This window comes from Phoca vitulina, unplaced genomic scaffold (assembly GCF_004348235.1).
Source record: "Phoca vitulina isolate PV1807 unplaced genomic scaffold, GSC_HSeal_1.0 scaffold34, whole genome shotgun sequence".
Taxonomy (NCBI): Eukaryota; Metazoa; Chordata; class Mammalia; order Carnivora; family Phocidae; genus Phoca; species Phoca vitulina.
In genome coordinates this window covers 9,231,941-9,252,458 of record NW_022589737.1, presented here as the reverse complement: position 1 = coordinate 9,252,458, position 20,518 = coordinate 9,231,941, and the positions used below count along the sequence as shown (strand labels likewise).

Here is a 20,518-nt window from a genome sequence, read left to right as displayed (position 1 = left end):
AGCTCCAACTGTTTGTTTAACCTACAGCTATTATCTTTTTTAAGATTTTATTTATTTATTTATTTATTTATTTATTTATTTATTTGAGAAAGAGTGAGAGAGAGAGAGGGAGAGAGAGAGAGCAAGTGCGGTGAGGAGCAGAGGGAGAGGGACAAGTAGACTCTGCACTGAGTGGGGAGCCGGACATACGGCTTAATCTCATGACCCTGAGATCATCACCTGAGCCAAAATCAAGAGTCAGACACTTAACTGACTGAGCCACCCAGGCACCCCATACAGCTATTTTTTTTTTTTAAGATTTTATTTTTAAGTAATCTACACCCAATGCAGGGCCCTAACCCCAAACCCAAGATCAAGAGTTGCAAGCTCCCCCAACCAAGCCAGCCAGGTGCCCTAATTTACAGCTATTATTTACCCACCTTAATTTCTGATTCAGCAGCAGACTGTAGCCATGCTGCAAGGACATCAGGATAGCAAATGTCTGGCAATGAGGGGCCATTTTTTGCAGAAGCAGAATGGACTTCATTCACATGTGGCACAATCTTTTTCCCCCGTTCTCTTTTGCAACATTTTATTGGGAGAGATTTATATGTTCAGACCCTGTCTTGGATTAAAGGATGACAGGATAATGACAGGAGCCCTGGGACCCTGAGGTGGCTCAGATGGAAACTGCAAGAACCATAAGCCTGTTCATCTGTGCCTCGGTTTCCCCTTTACAGATTCTGTGACTGATGCCTTTGCATGAAAGGCAGCTGAGGCATTTCCCTAATACTCAGGCTTTGTCCTTTTAGTGTGAGCCTCAGTTTTGATGACAGCAATTTCAGAAGGTGAGAGAATAGCAGTAAGACCATTTACTTATTACCCATTTTTGATTGGGGTCCCAGAGGACGTAATACAACATTTTAAGATAATAATTAGAATTATAAGTGATAACATTATAGCAGAACATATCAGATTTCTAGGAGTTTTACATAATTTATAGAACACGTATATACCTATACAAATACAATATAAAGAAGGCTTAGTATTACTTTTGATGGGACAAAGCTTCCCATGTAATTTAACATATCAAGTAAACCTAATTAGTTTAAGAAACCCTTTGGAATATTCCAGGGCCCCTCTAAAAAAAAGTCCCAAAGTTTCTTCTGGGTCAAAAAAAAACTTCATTTATGGGCATCTGAGTGGCTCAGTTGTTAAGCGTCTGCCTTCGGCTCAGGTCATGATCCCAGGGTCCTGGGATCGAGCCCCACGTCAGGTTCCCTGCTCCGCAGAGAGCTTGCTTCTCCCTCTCCCACTCCCCCTGCCTGTGTTCCCTCTCTTGCTGTCTCTCTCTGTCAAATAAATAAATAAAATCTTAAAAAAAAAATTCATTTAGAATTTAATTTTGAGAAGTTCATATATTATATACATATACATATATATGGAACCATTTATACAGTTTTAAAGCACTTGGTTACAGAGAATCACAGATTTTTATGAAACTTAATACATCATTATCTATTAACAAAACTTACTTCTTTTAATATTAAGATGATTCTGTTTTCTTAAGTAATGAAAAACCTATTATTTTGATAAAACACAGAATCTTTGTTTTCTAGGCAGATCACTTAAATAAGGTAAAGAAATTTTCACAATCTGTTATCAAAAAACAGACCGAAACCCCAAAGAGAAAACCAAATTCTAATTTTGCACCAGCTTACCTTTTTAAAAATTAAATTACATTTGATGTGGAGAACAAAGGCAAAAGAAAAAAAAATTAAACTTCCTTATAACTTACAGCCCGTTGACAAGTAGCAGAGACAGGCAGGGTGACCTTCCTCTAGGAACTCAACTACTTCAATGTCAATACTGAGCTAGAGGCAAAAGGCAACCTTAGCTTGACATTAGCCTGACCTCCAGGATCCTGTAAAAATCCCTTTGGAAGCTTCCTTTATCTCTACCCCAAGATACAGGTTAGCAACCATCCTCTAAGCATATGTCCCACCAATATGTATCTGAAGGGTCTCATGGCTAAGGTTTTACTAGACAGTAGTAAATGACTTTTTCCTGACAACAGCTAGCCCCTCAAGGTCCTGGAAACCTTGCTTCCAAATTCCTTAGAGGCTTGCACTATCCCTAACTCCCTCCCAACTTGAAAGTATATAATGGGCCACTCCTCATGACCCCATTGCAGTTCTTTCTACCCACGGGTCCTGTCCCCGTGCTTTAATAAAACCACCTTTTTTACACTGAAGACATCTCAAGAATTCTTCCTTGACTGTTTGCTCCTGAACCCCAGTATTTCATATCACATTTTTAAATTATTTTTTTCTAATTCTAGTATAAGGAACATGCAGTGCTCTATTAGTTTCAGGTGTACAATATAATGATTCAATAATTCTATACATTACTCTGTGCTCATCATTAAGTGTACCCTGAATCCCCTTCACATACCTCCACTATGGCACCACCCTACTTTTGATATAAAACTTACTCATTCTCATCTTAGTTCAGAGTACACATACAATTCCTTTCTAAAGATTCCTTTATCACAATTTTCTACAATTTTCTTTCTTCAAAAAATGCGTCTCCATTCCTCATACCTTATTTTACCAAAACACACATTTTACTTCCCTTGCATGCAGAGAAATAATAAATTTCTAAAGAATTAATTACATATATTAATTAGAATTCTCCACCCTTAGAAACCTTAATTTCTTGTGAAACCTCAGAAGTAGACAATGCAAACTGTGTTAGCATTCTGTGGCTGGATACACTTATAAATACTTTCCATAATTTCTAAAAGCATATGTTTTCTCATAGTAAATTTCTCAGCAAGGCACAGAACATATTTACTAATAGGCCCAAATATCTTTAGTTCCTCTAGAATAGGAAGAAAAAGTAAATTAACTTCTGTTCAGTAATTACTGTTTCAGTATTTTATCTTATTTGGTAATGATCTAAATGTTCAACAAATTTCCATTATGTAATATAACTTTGCAAAACTCTAAAGTTTCAAGTTACTAGAGATTTAGGAAGCTTTTTTAAGCACACATACCATAAAATATAATTGTTAGTAAAAAATTTATCTATAAACTCCTATTCCACTTACATCTAAGTCATTTGCTTCCAACAGTTACGTTTAGATTACCCATGAAAACTGCACGAGACATTAGACAAAATCAGCCATCATTCTAAGTTATTCTTTGCTGACAATTTTGCAACAGAGATAACATGAATTTAACTAGTAAACTCAAATAGAATAAAAGTTGTTTATCTGTGATGTGGGAAACAAAAGCAGAAAAAAATTATTAAATCTCCTTACTACCTATAGCCCATTGGCAAGTCCTTGAAATAGGCAGAGTGACGTTCCTCTAGGGACTCAAATGCCTCAATGTTAATACTTTGCTAAGGGCAAAAGGCAATCTTAGCCCAACTCCAGGACCCTGTAAGTGTACTTTAACATATAAAAATTCCTTTGGAAACTTCCTTTATTTCTACCCCACCAAGGTATATGTTGGCAATCATCCCCCAAGCATATGGCCCACCAATACACATCTGAACAGTATCAAGACTGAGTTTCTACTAAACAGCAATAAGTGACCCTTCCCAACAGTAGCTAGCCTCCAGAAACCTTGTTTCCCAAATACCTGGGAGGCTTACACTATCCCTAACCCCCTCCCAACTTGAAAGTCTATAATGGACCATTCCTCATGACCCCAGTGCAGCTCCTTCTGCCCACGGGTCCTGTTCCCGTGCTTTAATAAAACCACCTTTTTACACCAAAGATGTCTCAAGAATTCTTTCTTGGCCATCGAGTTCGAACCCTAACTTCTTACATCTGCATTACATTCAGTGTTGAGAACTTTTTTTTTTTTTAAGATTTTATTTATTTATTTGACAGAGAGAGACACAGTGAGAGCAGAATCACAAGCAGGGGGAGAGGGAGAGGGAGAAACAGGCTTCCCGCAGAGCAGGGAGCCCGATGCGGGGCTCGATCCCAGGACCCTGGGATCATGACCTGAGCTGAAGGCAGATGCTTAATGACTGAGCCACCCAGGTGCCCCAGTGTTGAGAACTTTAAAGACATATCTGTTTTAATGAAATCAACAAACTTAAACTAGATTTTAGTTGCCAAAAATTATCTCAGATCATGTGAATTTGAAAAGCATTTGGGTTATTTTTTTAAAGATTTTATCTATTTATTTATTTATTTATTTATTTATTTATTTAAGAGAGGCAGGGGGAAGGAATAGAGGGAGAGGGACAAGCAGACTCCTGCTGAGTGTGGAGCCTGACTCAGGGCTCGATATAAGGACCCTGAGATCATAACCTGAGCCAAAATCAAGAGTTGTATGCTTAACTGACTGAGCCACCCAGGCACCCCAATATTTGGGTTATTTTATATCTTTCTGAGAGTTTTAGAATGGCCCATCCTTACAAGCTCTTGCCTTCAAACCAACTAAATAGAGTTCTTTTACAGATTAATTTTAGCAATACCATCTGGAGATAAAAAAATATCTCATATTTACTATGTGCATGTGTACACACACACACAGATACAAAGATTTTATTTATTTATTTGACAGAGAAAGCAAAAGAGCACAAGCAGGGGGAGCAGTAGAGGGAGAGGGCGAAGCAGACTCCTGAGCAGGGAGCCCAACATGGGGCTCGATCCCAGGACCCTGGGATCATGACCTGAGCCGAAGGCAGATGCTTAACCATCTGAGCCACCCAGGTGCCCCCAATACAAAGATCTTTCTAACTTTTGTTTTTACTAATATTTGTGGAGAGGACATTTTAGGCCCAATTTCCAAATACTTCTCTCTCTTTATCCTTCTGATAAGAAACTTCTCCCTAAAGTTTGCAGTTCAAAGAATGGCTCTTTGGTCCTAGAGAAGACAGGGATAAAATTTTATATCACAAAAGCACAGATTAAATGCAGAACAATCCTGTCTCCAATGTCTTGATCTTTCCAAGCATTTTGAGAGGAATAGGTGAGGTTTAGGGGATTGGCCGAACAGGCAGGCCAGGTGAACTTTGAACCACTAGAGACACATCTTTGGCCTGGCATAGATTTATAAAACAAAAGCAACTATTTCCAATTCCCCAAGGAATTGGGTTGTAGCCTTTGTTTTAGGTACCCTTTATCTCTTTAATTTTTCATAGCCGTTTGCAATGAATCATTCAATGAGCTATGTTGGAATTTTGAAAGTTTTTGATGGCTTCTGCATACTAATTAAAATAGGCATCCCATTCTGCTTGTTTGATTTGAAAACGTTTGCTTTTAAGTGCACTTTTTAAATGATTGTATCTATTTGGAATGTTCCCTGTAATGGCCATTGGAATTCCAGGTTCTTTTTAGTAAAATTTTGCCATCTTGCTAGATCATCTTCAACTTATGGAAATACAGTTCTTATGCATAAAGTAAGTACGTGTGCCGGAAAGTGGCATGCTCAACTCTCTGGAAATAAAGAATCCCATCTCTTTTAGCTAGGCCTTTCATTGTCCTGGAGTCACACTAATAATCTGAGGAATGGGGAGCAGACTGACCCTGCAGGCCCCAAAGAATGGGGACTGCGGGCTGATGCTAAACAAATGCAGAACTGCAGCTGTTGCCAGAGATTCCTAATGTGGAATCTGGGGAGGATGCCAAACACATAGGAGTTGCAGGCTAAAGCATCAGAATTCCCATTGTGGAATCCAGGGACGGAGCTAAGGTTTGGGGTTTTCCTCCTGGAGAACTGCAGTTTGAAAGTCTAGGGACGTGGCTCCAGGCAGAATTGTCAGCCTGCTCAAATTGACCTTCCCTTTAAAGGAAAGCCAATTAGATTGGGAGTTCAGTGCAAAGAAAACAGAGCTTAGAACTGACAGAAACTTACCCATGGCCCTTAGAAATGGTGAGAAAGACCGTGAACTCAAAAGGGTTTCTGGGCTCCCTGCCTGTTTATCTGGTTGTTTCTGAATACCATCAGAAGTTTGCTTCAGATCCCACCACCACCATCAAATTTGTTTAAAAAATCATCTAAGTTTGGGGCGCCTGGGTGGCTCTGTCGTTAAGTGTCTGCCTTTGGTTCAGGTCATGATCCCAGGGTCCTGGGATCGAGTCCCGCATCGGGCTCCCTGCTCTGTGGGAAGCCTGCTTCTCCCTCTCCCACTCCCCCTGCTGTGTTCCCTCTCTTGCTGTCTCTCTCTCTGTCAAATAAATAAGTAAAATCTTTAAAAAAGAATCAACTAAGTTTGAAGATCTCATTGGCTTTATTAAGCAATTTATGAATTGAGCAGCATCCCACCTAGCCAATAGAGAGATGGTCTGAGGAGTTGTACAAAATGGAAGGTTTTTATGGAAAGGAGGGTAGGGCAAAGAAGTTACCAGTAAAAGGAAAGAATGGATTGTTTCAGGCCAGGACATCGTTTTTTTTGTGAAGAAGGGTTTTTATCACGCAGATAACTTCACTAGTGCTGATCAGGAAATTTCAGATGGACTGTTAAGGTCACATTCTTGGGAGAGGTGGAAACTAAGTCTTGGATTGCTGCTGTGGGGGGCATATGACTCCATTTTGGGGCTTGTTCTTTCTTTTTTAACAATCTGTACCATTTCTCAGTTCCTTACTTCCACCTCTCTGGTTTTCTCCTTTCTTCCTCCCCACCTTGCTCTCTCTTTTTTTACACACACACCCTCAGACACACAGATCCACACACTTAATTTCTCTTTCTTACATCAACAAGCACCCTGACCCTTGGTTGACCTGTGAAGGGCAAGTTCAAAGGTCTGAGGCTAACTTTCCTGCCCTACTGAGACTGCGTGCAGCTACCTCACACTTTGCTGACCTCGCAAAAAAGCACCAAATCAAAAGGTCCCTCTCCTTTCGTAATTTTCGTCCTCATAGCTGGGGAGATGTTGCAGTCAGATTCTGATAAGCTCTCCTCTGTTTCTCCCGAGATGAGCTCAGAACCAGTATGTGTAAGTTGGAGACAAACTTCCCACTGCAAGGTCAAATGGTGTTGGCCCTCACCCTGCAAGGGTATCGTTATTCTGGTCTCTGCATTACACTGTGTCTACCACCTTGGTGTGTGTGTGTGTGTGTGCGCGCACGCACACACGCGCGCATTTGCCTTTCTGTGTGGAGAAATATGTACGTAAATTTCCGTGCGGGGTCCTCGTGTGAGCAGACCTGGAGAGAGGGTGGTGTGTGTGGGATGCATGGAAGATGGATATGTGTGCAACTGTGCGTGCAGAGATGTTTTTCTCAGCAGTACTTTGTAGAAGGCTATTGAGGGATGTCTGGAAAAGGACATTTGTAGAAATGCATATTTAACGACAGATATGAACTGAGCTAAGAGAAATATTTGATTTGTATGGTTTATGTGTAGGGTGAGTTTTGGATGGATAACAGAAAGGAAACTCTCCTGTACTTCTTAGAAGCATCCAGACCCTCTCTTAGGATAGGCCCTTAAAATGTCCAATTCTGGGGCAGCAGCAAATGTCCAGGGTATAGCTTCCCTCCCGGAATTGGCTTTATTTCCAAGAAGTTTGTTAGACTAAGAAGAAAGCATGTCTGACCCTGCCAACCAATCTCTCAAACCTCAAGGACATGGACATGCACCCCCATCCCCATACAGATTTCCTCCTGATGAGAGGCAGAGCCCCCACCACTGTTCCCCCTCCCTTAGAGCACGATCCAAATCCGATGGCTCTCAGGTGCCCCCTGTCCGGCTCTTGGTCACAGATGGCTTGTAAAAGGAGAAGAGGAGAGCAAAGAGCAAACACTGTGTCTGTGAGTCTTCCCCCGCATTCCTGGATCCCGCTGCCAGCCCTGATTTGTGGTCCTCCTAGGAGAGAGCTATCCTCTCTGAGCCCCCACCGGCTGAGGCAGGAACGCAGATCTGCTTCCAGCCTGGGCAAACCCTTCCGTCAGCCTCATGGCACCACCCTGTGGCTGGTTCTTACTATTACAATCTCTTACCCCCAACAAGCCCGCCCTTTAATGCCAATTTCCAGCTTCAGACGCTTAGTTGTTTGGTGTTCTGTGCTTGACTGTTCAAAGGGAATTCTAGGTACAGTGTCCCAGTATTTTGAGAGCTTGCAGTCATAAACACCCATGTGGACTCCAGCATAGAATTAGGCCTGTACCTAAAAAAATAAAGGCTTAACCCTAAAGACCACAGGTCAGTATAGAGGCGGTGGGGGGAGCAAGAGGAAAGGACACTAGCTATAGGAATTCCAGATATTTCAAACAGGGCTGGGCAAGGGCCAAAGTGAGAACCTAATCCAGTCTGTTAGGGTGATTCTTCTACCTTCTTTAAGAAAATCTACATATTCATCTAAAAAATGCAGGGGAAGGAGTAGAGCAGCCTGGATTTCTAGCCTGGGGTCTGCTTGCTTTGCAGTGAGAGTCCCTCCAACAAGGGGATAGGGGAGTCAGCCACAGTGCTCCTCCATCAGAGAGGGGGCTGGATCATGGCAAGGGGAGAAACCTGCATGCTTAGGACCTGTAGACGGAGCCTTGAAGTTGAATCCAGAAGACCTGCTTTCTACAAACTGTGACCTTGATTAAATTGCCTAGCCTCTCTGGGCTTTGCTTTAAATTTAAGAATTGTCCCTTATTATAAGATCTTGACCTATGTTTAAGCTGCATCTACCATTGCTTCATCTTACAAGCTTTGGTCAAACTGGTATATTCTCATTCACCCAAACAGACATCACTGGGTCTTAAGCTTTGCTGATACCATTAGTTTTGCCTGGAATGCCTTCCCCACCCTATCTGTGCTTCTAAATTCTATCCAGTCCCAAGATAAGTCCAATTTCTACTTCTTCCACGGAGCTTTTCTGATTTCCCAACAGGATATTTCCTGTCACTCTTTCTTAAATTCTCCCTAGGGCTCCATGGGTCCTTCTCTTGGGTGCTTCATAGTATATACTGGTAATCCCCCATCGGTGGTATGTGTGTATGTATAGTATATACTGGTAATTTGTAGCTCCCCCAATCCATTGGTGGATACTACAATTCATTCATCTTCATGTAGCATGCTTAACACTGTGCTTTGACCATATTATGTGTTGAATAGACCCCTTACTGAATGAAATGGGATTTCCTTCTTTTTTGTATCTTGACCTAGGTATGATTCCTTCCAGTAAGCATCCATGAACACCCCACCCCCCACTCCATTGGATGCCCTGCCCACCTGGGAACAGGTGTCTTTCCTGTCGTGGTACCTGTCACACTGTAGCAACTTCCCTTTCACCTGCCTCTCTCACCCTCTAGATGATAAGCTCCTTGAGGAGAGACTGCCTCTATCAGGTCCCCATTGCCTGCACTGTACATGCGAATAATAGAAACTCAATAACTATTTGATGAATGGATAGATAGGTGAATGTGTGAGTAGATGCATGGAAATAGGGAAGGAGAGAAGGGGTTAAGCATGACCTTTAGGTTTCCTTTAAGCTCTAATATTTTATGATTTCAGCGCTTTGAGCTCTTTTTTGAGGGCAGGTAGTCCAAGCTATTTGAGAAACAATGCAGTGACCATAGTAGGGTCAGTCAGTGGTGATTTTCCTTTGAATGGACTTTGTTTCTGTGGGAGAGTTGGCTTCCTCATTCTGTGAAGAATGTTATGTTCCCTGGGCTCAGCCTGGCCCAGAACTTGGCAAGATCTCTGGGGTGTTCATTTTTGTCACCCAGCCCGGGTAGGAGGGTGGACGGGTAGGAGGGGAACCATTTTGGGAAAAAGTGTTGGGGAGTGTTTGTGTGTGTGATGAGTCAGGGCCATGGAGCTAGGAGCCCTAATCTCTGCTCTGCTCTCTGTGGGGGTAGTTCTCACCAGTTGCAGGGGGGTGGAGGACCACCAACTGTCTTTGGCAAGTTTTCTTAGTCATAGTTTATACCAAGTCAGCTGGAGTTTTATGTAACTGGGTATGATGGGGTCAGAATGGTTGCTACTCTTCCCACCGTGGCACTCACCTATTCCAGCCCTTCCTACCCACCAGCCAGGTGATGTGCCCTTCCTGTAGGAAGTAGCCCTTTGAGGCCTGAAGACCATGACATATATTCTCACTGGAAAAAGGTTTGGGTCATCTTCATGAATTCCATGAAAACGCCTCAATGCCTTCTGGGGGGCTGTCCTATTCTGTCCTGTAAGCCCCACAGCAGATACGGGCGGTGAGAATGAAGCACCCCAGGACTCCAGTGTGTGCATGAGCTGAGCAGCAGGTGATGGGCAGGCATTGGCTTCTGTTCTGGGCTGTGACCCCTCTCCATGCTGCTGGCACAGCATCTCTACCTCTGCTCCTTTATGGCCTCACTCTCCAGACAGAGACCCGGCATTGCATGTCCTGCCCCTGACACTGGAGCCAACGTGAGTTCTGTCGGGGACAGCTCCAGAGAAGGCCTGCAACGACTGGGTGTGTGTACCCATGTAATGGAGAGAGTTACACAAGAAGAGCAGGAAGCCAGAGAGAGGAGAGGTTGGCTGCTGGGGATTTTCCTGACCGAGGACACCGGGCCATTGGGTGCACTGGGAAGAAAGAGCAAAGCTCAGGGGGCTGGGGAGAGCTGTGCGGCCTTCCACTGGGCTTCTTCAAGGTAAAAGCCCAGGTTTGCTCTTCTTTGCCACTTACTGGCTGGAAGGAAAGTGTTCTTTCTGTGCCTCAGGCCCAAGGAGCTTGGACTGTAAGTTTTAGAAGAGGTAAGATGGGAATTATTTTTGCTGGGGGTGGGGTGCTAAGGAATAGCCTCACTTGGACGGGGGGGTTAGACCCTGCTAATCCCCAGAACAAGAAAGAATAGAGGCATTTGAGAAAAGTTGGAAAATGAGATAAGTTTCCTGACAGTGGGGATGGCCACTGTGGTCCAGTGGTCTGGAAAGGAGGAAAGTTCTAGAAAGAGAGTTACAAAATCAGATCTTTAGCCAATGAGCATATTCTGGACAACAAGAGTGAGAGTTTAGCAGGTGGTTTGTGGGAGCCTCCAGTCCATTGTTATGGCTCTGTCTCTTCCTCAGTGCAGTGGGGGCCAGAGGCCTCCCTGAAGCCAGATGGAGAAGCTAGAAGGAAGGGCCTCCAGGGGGTTCTGAGAGTGAGTTTAATCAGCTGAGACAGAGAGCCAGGGTTGGGGTGCAGAGAGGGAGATTGTGAGAAAGGCTGGGGGATTCCCAGGCTGGTTTCTTATTGTTCCCCCCGATTTCTGAGTCATGTCTGCACGGTCCAGGGCTGTTGGGTGGCCGGGGACAAGCGGTATTAGTGGTGAAGAAAGAATGAGAAGACATGAGTCTCTCCCTCCGCTCAGGGGCTTAGAGGCAGGGAGATGCACAGCAGTATCTCCCTGGGTCCCACTGAACTAAGAGCTGGGGAGAGGCTGGGCTTGCCCTTGAACCCAGAAAGGAAGGAAGGGACAAGAGAGGGATAGGAAAAGAGGGAGAAGGGACAGAAGTTCCCCTGCACACCACCAGGTGCCAGGGAGGGACAGTGCTGAGGTGGCCAGAGGCTGCAGCCCTGGGCCAAGGCAGCGCTAAGCTAAGAACTCTGAAATGAGATCTTCATTCAAGGCTGCCACCTTCTGCTTCTGAGCTTGTGGTATGAGCAGGGTTGGATCTATTTCTACCTTCACATGCTGAGCCCCAAATCCCTGGAATATCATGCCCTGCTGCCTTATCTGCAGTGCTGGGACATCATCCAGTAGACTATTTAGGGCTTGGGGAAAGTGTCCAGGAGCCTGGATCCATGGTGCTTTGTGCTTACTGTGATCTGTGTCCATGCTGCCACGTTCTTGGCTTGGGTTTGTTCATGTGATTGATGTCCTAGGTCTTCCTTCTTCAAGATGCAGCTGTTCCTGCCCTCTCTCTGGACCTCAGAGATTCAGCTGTGAGGTTTCAACTGCACTGTTGGGTTGCCTCACTGCCCCACTTTTAAGAGGAGGGGAGAAACCAGAACTGAGAGGTTACACCTGCAAACTTCAGAACCACATTACCTGGGCTGAAAACCTGACTCTACCTCCAACTAGCTGTGTGACCCTGAGCAAGTCACTTTATGTCTCTAATTGTGTTTCCATTTCTAGAAAAGAAGGCTAATAATAGGACTTACCTTGTGGGCGTGTTGTGATGATTGAATGAAATATTTTGTGGAAAGTCATCTTTGTTCTGTGGCTTCCCACATAGTAAGCTCTCAATAAATGTTAGTTCTTGTTTTTCGGTATGACCAAGCCTTGCATATCTAATCTTATCTGCCCAAACAAAGACAGTGCCTTCCAGTGATGCTGGCCTCCTCCTTCCTGTACCAAGAACAGCCCATGCTCAGCCCCATTTTCATGCATCTAAATGTCCTCCCACGTCCTGTACAGCCACGCACACTCCCCCACTTCAAGGCCTCGCTAAAGTGCCGCCTCCTTCCCAAAGCCTTCTCTGATGAGTCTAACCCACACAGAGCTCTTCCTCCCATGACTTATTGTGCTTCCAGCCAGTATCTTGAAATGTACCATTTAAATCACAGAATTAGAGAATTTGAGAGCTGGAAGAGTCCTTACAAGTGATCCCGGTCAGTTGCTCTTACTCAGGAGTAGTTAATAAGCAGCCATCATTCTGTTAGCACTCACCCCAGACAGCACTAATTAACCACAGCACTTCCAAGCCTGAATGCTCCCTCAGAGTCCTTCTCAACACAGTGCTTCGGGCAATCAGGACTAACCCATCAGAGGTGCTACCACCATCCCTAAGCCAGACAACAAGAAGTAATCTATATGGATCAGGTAGCTGGAGCTTTTTGAGGTGTAAGGGACCTACTTCCGGTCCCAAGGCACTGGGACATAACTCTGGTCTAGTCCTTATCCAGTGCTCCTTATGTTCTACCAAGCCCTTTTAATTGTCCTTTGGTCGTTCTCTGCCTCTTTGTCTTGCCCTCCCAATTAGATTTGTAATATTTGTGAAGGTAGGAATGACATCTTAAATGGCTCTACTGTCTTTCTCAGCCCTGAGCACAAGTCAGGACACGTCACATGCTCACCTGCTGATGTATTGACTGCTTGGGGTTTCTCCCCAATTCCTTTCACTTGTCTTCAGGGCTCATTCGAGGGGACACAGGGACTTGGGGTGGTAAGGAGACTCAGTCTCTGAGCTGAGTCCCTTCCCTGTGCCCACAGCAGGCCGCAGGAGCTGCAGGGTCTTGAAAGATGGACAGGTGCTGGACATCAGGAGCCCAGAGTGGTCATCTTCGTTCTGTGGTTTGTCTGCTTAGGGCCATGGGGAGTCCTTCCTTCTTTGAGGGTCTCCATCTCCATCCATTCAAAGGGGACTGTAAGGAAAAGGAAGGAGAAATGGCACAGCAGGATGCCCACCTCTCCTGGGCCCTGAGAGGTGTAGTGAGTGGCCTCTTGAAGAGCGGTCCTTGGCACATGGGGGTGGGGAGGGAGGAGTGGGAACAGATGGCACGGAGGGCACACGGCTGACATCCAGATTGTTGGAGGTGTTTTCATTCTGGAGGGCCAAACAGCCTCCTCCTCAGAGGCTGTAGTGAAAGGCGGCATCACCATTGGCTCCCACAAGCTTCAGAGCACCCCATGCCCCACGACCAGACCCATGCCTGTTCCTCCCTCCCCACCCCAGCCACCTCTCCTAATCCTCACCTTCCTCCCATGCCCCTCGAGTTTGTGCCCTGGTGCTCCCTTGCCGGTCGCGCTGCTGCTCAAGTCCCTTCTGCAGACCCATAGGGTCCTGACTGACCTCTTCAGTGTGTCACACTTTGATGGGATTTTCCTCCTGGAACTTAGATTTCATTACATCATCTCTGCTTAGAAAGCAATATCACCTCATTGTCTTCAGGAGAGGAGACTCCTTAGTCTCTGCACTATTTACGTTTGGGATTGCATACTGTGTTGTTGTGGGGCCTTCTCGGGTGGGCGCTGCAGGATGCTTAGCGGCATCCCGGGCTCTCTCAACTGCATGCCAGTGTCACCCCACCCTGCCTCCCAGGTTTCACAACAAAGATGTCTCCAGATATTGATCAATGTTCTCTGGGGGGCAAATTGCCCCCGTTGAGAACCACTGTTTCAGCCACAAAAGAGGCTAACAACTTAGTACAAAACTACTTAGTTCTGTGCTAACAGCTTCCCTTGGATTCTCTCATTTAAGTTTAGAACATTGCTGGAAGATAGGCCCTGTTAGTATGCCCATGGTATGGGTGCCTAGAAGGCGCCCATTTGGAAGACATCCAGATCTTTCAAGAACGGCAAAGACTTTTTCCTTCTAGTGGGGTAAGAAGAGAGAGAGAGAGAATTCAAAATCTCTTCTTGAGGCCAGGGCCACAGACTAGTAAAGGCAGGATTTGATCCCAGGCTACCTGCTGGCAGGATCTGATTTCTCCTTCATGTGCCCTGTCCAGCCTGCTGTTCTGCTGCTCACCACGCCCTTCCCTAGTCACCGTCTGCACTCTGCCTCCCCTACATAAACTCCTCTTCATCCTGGTGAAGTCTACTCACCACTCAAGGCAGAGGCAAAAGTCCTGCCCTCTTCTCTGGGAAGGCCCCCAGGTCCCAGCAGGAGGAAGTAATGACTCCCTGCAGTTCATGCAGACACAGCCTTGGTGGCACAATCTGTCAGGCTAATTGTACAGGTGTCTGTCTTCCCTGCCAGACCGTGAATGATCTGGGGGCTCTGGTTTGTCCTCCTTTGCGATGATGACCTGCATGAGCACACGCACCCTAAATGCTTGTGGAATGGGATGAAGTGGGTGGGCGGATAGATAGCCAGTTCCTCCGAGAGCTGATACCCAGTGCTCACTGGACACCAGGAGCTACGGTGCCTTTGGGCAGACAAACTAGCCAAAGTGCTCCTCCTCTCGGTTGGTGTGGTCCTTCAGAAGAGTACATGGCTCAAGGAGCCACAAATGGCTGGATTTTGGCTCCCTTGACTGGGGGCCTTTCAGCCATGCATACACCGCAGACTTAAGGAAGTGGTGGACCTCAGGCTGTCTATCATGATGGAATCCTCCCATTAGCTCTCATGGGGTCCAGTAGGAGTGAGCGTGCACATGTGTGCCCATGGTGACTGGTGCCGATGTGCAAGCCCATGTGGGAAGGTTGGCAGTGGGGGCCCATACGTGTGTGGAGTGACACCGAGAGCATCTGCCACAGGCTGTGTGGGTTGCTGTCAACACGTGAATTCCTGTACTGTCACACTAGCATGTGTGCACGTACATGGTCATCTCACCATAGACTCAACATCAAGGGACCTGAGGGCATTCTAGAACCCTCGAGAATGCAGTCTGCTCTCTGCCCTGCCCCCTTTATGGAGTGGAGGGAGAGAAGGACACGTTGGAATGCTTTCCCTGGGAGCCGCAGTGACCTCTCTTTGCAGGCAGGGTTTCTGAGGCAGGGCACTCAGAGAGTTCCCGCTCATCTTCCTCTTTATGGGCTGGAAGAGTGAGCTCACACGAGGAGGAATATATCTCTCAGCCCTGCCCTGCCAGCCCAGGCACAAGCTGGCCCCAGATGGCTGGACCACTGCTGGATTGGGAAGCAGTGTCTCAGGGCCAAAGGTGGTAGGTGAGCCTCAGGATGGGCTGGAATGAGTCATAACAGAAGCCCAGTTAGCAGCTCATTTCTTACTCCCTGTTGACAGAGCAGAGAAAGGCCTTCCTGATAAGATGTCAACATTTTAGAGGTGAGGGTGGCTGGGCAAAGAGAGAAAATGCAGGGGTCAGGGCCAGTCCCCAAGACAGGGGCCCAGGATTGTGCCCATGGCCACAGGTTCAGGTTGGCAGTGTGGAAACGTCCAGGGACCTTTGTGGCTTCACGCACACTTGCTTATATGCCTGTACATGGACATACCAGAATAAGATGTTCCGTGTCACAGTGTGTCCCCACTGTGCACCTGCAGATCCCACCTAGGCATTCATCTCTGCACTTCCAGAGGGGGTGGTTCCCACCTCTTGGCTCAAGCTGAAATTCACATAGGCACACACAGCATTCACAGCCCCCAAATTCCTCCACATTTGAAAAAGACAAGGGGGAGAAAAGGGCCAAGAGACAAGAGGAGATAAAAATAGCTGAAAATAAGCTCTTCAGATCAGAAAGCTCCCTTTTTTAGTGAGTCACCAGTCTTCCAGACTGAGTGCACACACACACACACACACACACATACACACCCCACAAAACATAAACACCCAATCACACTACCAAGTCATGCACATACCTTCATGCAGATGTCCTCGGTCTCATACACTCTCCTGCTCTGTCCTCAAAGGTCAAATATCCCCCAAACAGGTGATTCTGTGGGCCTCTGGGGAATGCTTTCATTTGGAGCTTGGAAGGCATGATCCACTCCCCCAGTCCCCTGCAAACACGTATTCACAGCCACCTCCTCTCCTAGCTTCTTCTGACTTAGTATTTCCTGGTCCCCGCCTATAATGGGGCTCCTGCAGGACGAGGTGGTCTTGCTGTCCTACTAAGGTTTACACTGCTTTCTTCAGGAGGCCCTGATGCTGGAGGGCCAGACAGCTCTCTGCACAGGATCTCCGGAGCTGGCCCCCATGCTGGGGAGAGAGGAGACAGCTCCGGATGCCATGCAAGATTCATGAATGTGTTTTGTTAATTGTGTTAGTGTCTGCGGGAGCATGATGTGTGCTTGGGCCTTAAACAGGCAAGTCCAACAGAGGAACTGGAGAGGAGACAGGACTGAAGCAGTGTTTACAGCATCCAGCGATCCTGGGGCCACCGTGGTCCCCTCCTTCCTCACCCTCTTGCTGACACCAGGGCTTTCTCTCCGGTGCCCCTGCCGGCATGCATGTTCCGCAGGCCTAGCCCTTCCCCTCTTAGCCTCCTCTAGTCTAGAGAGGGTGGCCAGCCAGTCTTGAGAACCCACTTTTTGCTCACTTTCTTTCTCTCCCCCCTCTCCCACCTCTTCTTTCTCCCTCCTTTCCTCTTTTCCTTTTTCTTTCTTTTCCCCTCTACCTCCTTCCCTCCATCCTCTGTCCACCCTGTCTGTAAAGCCCAAATCTGCTCGATTCTAAGCATTTACATCACACAGGCTCAAAAGGTCCCTAGCTGTCCCCCACCTGCCTGTGCCCAGAAGCATGATCCACTGACTGAGTCTCTGGGGCCCCTACTCCCCAGGACTTAGCTGGGCACCATGTCCCTGAGCCTTTTCAGAAAATGGGGGAAGTGGCAGCATGCGAGGTGAATGGGACAGCTAGAGAGGATTTACCTAAAAATTCAAAGCCAATCTGACCAAGTGGCTGCTGGGCGGTGGACCCAGGAATGCCATGTGTCTGTGATTATATATAATGAACTCTTTAGAAGGTGGGTATTAGGCAACCATGCCCATCTCACTTGGGTTGCCCTCCTCTGGGACAACTCTGGGACTTTGTTTCCTCTTCCTCAGCCTTTTGTGTCCTGAGTGGGCTGGGTCCTCGGCCTTGGCTGTGGCTGGGGGTGTGGGGGGCTGCCTGAGGTGGAATCCTGCCCCCACTTTCTGACTCTGAGTTTGGGGAGTTCATGTCTCTGGGCCTTCATTTCTTTGATTATCAAAGGGAACAATACTAACAATACCTACATCATAGGGTCCTTTATGTCAATGGTGCTTAAAACAGTGGAAACAGGCATGTGGTATGGTCTTCCTAAACGTTAGGTATTAGTACATGACCCCGGTTAGCTGGCTTAGCCTTTCTGTGCCTCATTGTCCCCTCAAAAACACAGGGATGAGAAAGCCTGTCCCTTCTCTAGGGGACTTTCTGGGGCACCAGAGAAGACCAGAGTCAAGAGGCAGGTCCTGAGGTGGTACCCTCCCTCCTCCTGTCTCCCCATTGTGGGGGCACTTGTGTCCCACCCCACATTCTGGCCCCGCCTGCCTGTGAACCCTCAGCGCAGCTCTGGCCCAGCCCTGAGCGGGCACGGGCTGAGAGGAGGCTATTTTCAGGACGAGACAGAGGCAACAGCTGTATGAGCACCTCTCAGAGCACGTCTCTCCAAAGGAGGGTCCAGCCTATGGGGGTGAGCCTGAGGAAGGGGGGGGACAGCTGGCCCAGTGGGGCCCTGAGAACCCCATCCTCTCCTCCCTCCTCAGAAAGCCACCCTCTCCAGGGTGAGCTCTCTCCCCTTCCCTCCCCCCAACTTCTTAATCCCCAGTGGGCTTAGCAGCTGAGCTGTAGAAGCTGCAAAGTGGGACAGGGAATGACGATCAAACAGAAGATCAAGAGGCTGAGGAATTGGAGCCTGTGTCCTGAGGCCAGGGTCTACCCTGATCCTTGCCAGATTTAGAATTCTTCTCCTTTTTACAAGGGAGAACTCAGACTCCTGAGGTCCAGGGTCTAGACAAGCCCCTGCTTGCTGGAGCTCTCCCCTTCTGACTGGAGGAGTAAGCTTCCCGGAAGGGTCTGGGGCAGTTGTGGAATGCAACACAAACTGCATCAGGAGATCTAAATTTGGGCTTTGGGTCGACTGCCTCGACTTCCCCAAGGTGATCAGCCTTTAACAGTGGATGAAAAAGGTCCAGAAACTTAACATTGAATTATAAAATAATTCTTGCACTTCTTACCTCAGGCTTCCCTGTTATAATTCTTATCATCATTGGAGACAAAGCAGCATTGGATATGGGAAGAGAAGTACTGTACAGATTAATAAATTAATCAAATTTGTATTTGCTCCAGGCCCTGACCCAGGCTGATATCTCAGATAGGTGAACAAATAGATAATAACCTTACCCTTGAGGAACTTATATTCTAGAGCTTAGAAGCTCTTTTGTACTGCAAAATATATAGTCATATATCTAGGGAAGCATAGTCCAACCCTTTTATGTCTGTGAATGCTGCTAAGGCACCTAGCAACTGATTGCTAAGATCTGATTTCTCTGGAGCCTGGATTCCTGATGCTTTAAGACTATGATTCTCCACTTTTCCATATCATGCATCTCTTTATAAATTGATTAAAGCTGTGAACTTCTCTCCAGAAAAATATCTAGAGCACAGACACTCAAAAATCTGCCTACAATTTGAAGGGCTCATGAGCCCAGGAAGCCGGTGCATGACCTTGGGCTTAGAGTCCCTGTCTGAAGAGTGGCAGGCTGCTGTGCGGCCTGCACTGGGGGTATACCACTGCATTTCGCAGCGGAGCTGTGTAGCTGAATTGTAATCACAGTGTTCTACCAGTGTGGATGAGGGGAAGCTGGCTGCTTAGCTCAGACTGTCTAACTTTCTGAAAAATTTCTAAATTCCACCGAACTATAGAAATATCCATTTGCAAAAATCCTAAATGATAATCTTGGTGTGGCTGCCAATGAGCTCGGTGACCTTGGCCAAGTCTCTTCTTTCCTTTGGGTATCTTTTGTCTTGTTTGTGAAGTGACAAAGGGCTGGGACACTAAAGCAGAGCTGAGGTACCTTCCAGCTCTGATGTGCCCTGAATCTTTGTCATGGTGCCACACAGGTGTGTCCTTTACTGAGGGGAAAAGGGAGGAAGAATCTCCAGGTGTGGCAGCCCTCAAAGGGGCTGGACCTGAGCCCTGGCGAGGAAAACTCCAGCTGCTGGTCTAAGCTGTGCTCTTGGTCATCCCCGGAGCTCAGGACCTCCTCCTCCTGCATCACTGCTTCTCCCTGCAGCTGACTGCTGGGACCAGGGCTGCAGTAGCAGCTCCTGGGATTTAGAATTTATTCCCCCCCCAACCCCCATTCATGGTGAATGAAGCTGAGGTTGCCTGCTCTGGCAGAGGTTACAGCCTTATAAATCACAGTTCTGTGGGGGACGGCTCAGCACAGCCCAAACACCCCGCGATGGAGGGGACGTGGGCTTCTCTGTGGTACCACCGGGGGCTTCCTGGGTAGCTGCCCCCACCATGTGATCTCGCAAGGGCTCTCAGCTCCTTTGAACTCTTTACAGATATCAGAGGAGGCCCCACACAGAGGAGGCCCCTCCCCTCCCATTCTCTGGTTGGGGCACCTGCTGGGGGGGCTGGGTAGAGACGGTAGAGGATAGCATGTCTGCTCTAGGATGTGATGGGCTGCCGGTCTTTGCTGCCCCCTGGGCGTGGAAGTGGGCAGTTCCTAGTGTCACCCGTGGCCTTTAAGCTTCTGGCCCAGCCATGGCTTCCACACAAATCGGGGGGCTCTGGGTCTGACTCTGAGACTGGATACTTCAGGCACCAAGTGATAACATCTGCTGACTCCAAGTCCCTCCTTTGAAATCCATGCCACCTTTTCCTTCTTCTCTCCCAGGGCCTCCTCAGCACCTTCAGGCCAGAATTTAAATGTTATAAGCTATAACTGATCTGCTCAGGCCCTCTGTGGGACTGAGAGGGGAGAGCAGGGGGGCCTGAGGTGGGGTGAGGCAGCACAAGCTTCATGGGGCAGCCGGGGGCTCAGGAATGCTCACCTTTTTGTCTCGGGCAGGAAGACCCTCTAAGAATGCCTTGGAAAGGAGAACAGAGAAGCCCTTGACTCAGCTCCAGGAAATGCTCCTCTCCAGTTGGTGCTAGTTTTCTTCACACACTTACTCACCCATGCCTATACACCGGGACACATTTGCACACCCAGGACACCAGGCTTGTGCTCACAGACACATTGT

The 20,518-nt window shown here is 47.2% G+C and overlaps 1 protein-coding gene across 3 annotated transcripts in view; it reads right to left on the bottom strand.

Annotated features, from left to right (window-relative positions):
- JAM3 (junctional adhesion molecule 3) overlaps positions 1-17,228 on the bottom strand; it is a 172,780-nt gene extending 155,552 nt beyond the window's left edge. The window contains exons 1-2 of one of the 3 annotated variants that reach the window (XM_032426362.1): positions 12,974-17,228; positions 11,717-11,880 (exon numbers count right to left, since the gene is read on the bottom strand). The gene's annotated coding sequence lies outside the window, so the exon portion shown is untranslated. Of the gene's footprint in view, positions 1-11,716; positions 12,246-12,973 lie in introns of those variants that run through there. The other 2 variants (XM_032426363.1, XM_032426361.1) reach the window with 2 other exon arrangements.
- Between the last annotated feature and the right edge of the window lie 3,290 nt (positions 17,229-20,518).